Source organism: Sorex araneus, chromosome 5, assembly GCF_027595985.1.
Source record: "Sorex araneus isolate mSorAra2 chromosome 5, mSorAra2.pri, whole genome shotgun sequence".
Classification (NCBI taxonomy): Eukaryota; Metazoa; Chordata; class Mammalia; order Eulipotyphla; family Soricidae; genus Sorex; species Sorex araneus.
Window position 1 is genome coordinate 182,402,833 of NC_073306.1, and position 2,573 is coordinate 182,405,405.

At 47.1% G+C, this 2,573-nt stretch overlaps 1 pseudogene; it reads left to right on the forward strand.

Moving 5' to 3' along the window:
• Positions 1 to 1,389: 1,389 nt before the first annotated feature.
• On the forward strand, positions 1,390 to 2,248 carry LOC101539587 (prohibitin 1-like; annotated as a pseudogene).
• Positions 2,249 to 2,573: the final 325 nt, after the last annotated feature.

Genomic DNA, 2,573 nt, shown 5'->3' on the forward strand with positions numbered 1-2,573 from the left:
GCTCGGTGGAATAAATTTTTCAAGCGTGATTTGCAAGTCACGCTATGAATCACATGCCCCCTGAGTCCAGCTGTGTGGCAGCTGCAGCTTCCCGGCATCCGCTCATCTTGCACTTGGATCAAAAGCACCAGCAGTTTGCCTGCGCTGACTCTGACTCGGTGTCAGCCCAGCTGTTTGCTCCCCATTGTCATCAGGATGTTTACAGACCTGCTGCTCTTGCTGTTCTTTCATTCTCACACTTGGGTCTGAGAAGCATTTGTCACAAGGCCGCTGGCCAGCGCAGGCATTTGCCTGACTTTTGTCTGTTATTGAAACTCATCTAAGACCCTTGGTTTGCACACCTTGTCCTGCACACATCGCGTCTTTTCACAGGGGAAACCAGAGAGGCCATGGCTATTTGCTTATTTTGTTAAACATTGACCAGGAGTGTCAGTTTTGACCTCTTGTCATGTGATTCGTTTCTAATTGTTGAGTGAGGGAGCAGTTTCAATCTGAGACAAACCCAGATTAGAAGCAGAAATGAATCCTTCTTCCTCTAACTTGGGCTCTAGGGAAAATCTATTTTACCTTTCCAAAAAGTCATATTGACTGTTCCTGAAGCTCATTGATCTCTCACACACCAACAGGTGCTCAGTTGGCAGGAAGTATGTGCAGTTATTCTGTTAACTGCACAGTTATCCCTCTCAGTTGGCAGGGAGTGGGGTGGTATCAAGAGGAGTTTGCTTTGTGAGGTCAAGACTCTAGGTTGACTAACTACTAAACTATGAGAACATGTGAGTCACCTACTTGCTCCAAGACTCAATTTCCTCCTATTCATCAGAGACACAATTTATCATTGTATTAAAACTTGTTATTAAAAATTCTTCCAAATACAGACTCACCCCAAAGATACTGTCTCAATGTATCTGAAATGGAACCTGAATGTCTATGGATTTTGAAAAATCAAAACACAGGACCAGTGCTTCAAGAAGGTTTCCTACCAACATCCATAAGTGCCAGAATGTTTTGTGTTTTAGTGGAACTCTCCTGATAAAGAACATGGATTTGATTTCTTGGTGGCTCAAGGCATTGATGGAAAACTTCCAAGCATTGAACAGTCTGATCCAGTTGACTGTACAGCCAAGAAAACCTCCCAGATCCTCTAAACACTGCTTTGGAGCCTCCCTGTCCCACAGTCCCCAAAAAGAAGTGTGAATTAATACATATTTACTTGCATATTACATACTGTGTTAAGAGGAAAAGTGTGATCTACGTGCCCTGATAGAGTGAAGGTTACAGAGCTTCCCTGCAATGCAGGAGCTAGGACCCAGGTGGTGGTGTGCACTTGAAAGGTTACCTATTAAAAAGGGGAGGGTCTGTCAATAAGAGGCAGACATTGGGCTCCAAAAGATGAGTATGAAAAAGGAACGTGGAGGAATTCATGTGACAGTCAGAAGAGAAGCAGGTATGAGTGGGTTCAGCAGGACACAAGTGTGTTGGAGTCCCTTGTGTCAGAGTCCACTGTGTTTGAGTTCATTGGCAAGTTTCACCTGGCTTGCGCTGTTGCAGGAGGCACGGTGAACTTGCCCTTGTACAATGTGGACGCTGGGCAGAGAGCTGTCATCTCTGCCCGGTTTCACAGTGTGCAGGACATGGTGGTGGGGGACTGAATGCACTTCCTCATCCCTTGGGTACAGAAACCAATCAGCTTCCATTGCGCTCTCGAACTCGCAGCATCCCTGTGATCACGGGCAGCAAAGACATACGGAGCATCAGCATCACCCTGAGCATCCTCTGCTGGCCGGTGGCCAACCAGCTGCCGCGCATCTGCACCAGCATCGGCCAGGACCATGACGCACGCATGCTGCGGTCCATCACCACAGTGATCCTCAAATTTCGTGGTGGCTCTTTTTGGGGGGAGCTGATCCCTCAGAGGGAGCTGGTCCGCAGACAGGTGACATGATGGGAAGAGCAGCCACCTTCTGATTTATCCTGGACAATGTGTCCTTGAGGCATCTGATCTCCGGGAAGGAGGTCATAGAAGCAGTAGGAGAAGCCAAGCAGGTGGCTTCGTATGGAAGCAGGGAGGGCCAGACTCGTGGTGGAGAAGGCAGCCGTTATCTCTGTAGAGAGCGACTCCAGGACGGAGGACCTGGCCTACCTGCTGTCCTGTTCCCGGAACATCCCCTCTGCCCGCAGGACAGATGGTCCCGCAGGACAGTCAGTGCTCCTGCAACTGCCGCAGGGAGACCCGGGCCAGCTGTGCTAAGCGCCCTTCGACTCTCAGCGCTGCCTTCCTCCCAACACCTTCACCCCGGAAATCACTGTGACAATTTGTGATTGCTTTGAGTGAATGTGAGAAAAGTAAAAGCCACTTTCAGATCAGAAAGAAAAAAAGAAAGAAAGAAGGAAAGAAAGAAAGAAAGAAAGAAAGAAAGAAAGAAAGAAAGAAAGAAAGAAAGAAAGAAAGAAAGAAAGAAAGAAAGAAAGAAAGAAAGAAAGAAAGAGAGAAAGAGAGAGAGAGAAAGAAAGAAAGAAAGAAAGAGAGAGAGAGAAAGAAAGAAAGAAAGAAAGAAAGAAAGAAAGAAAGAAAG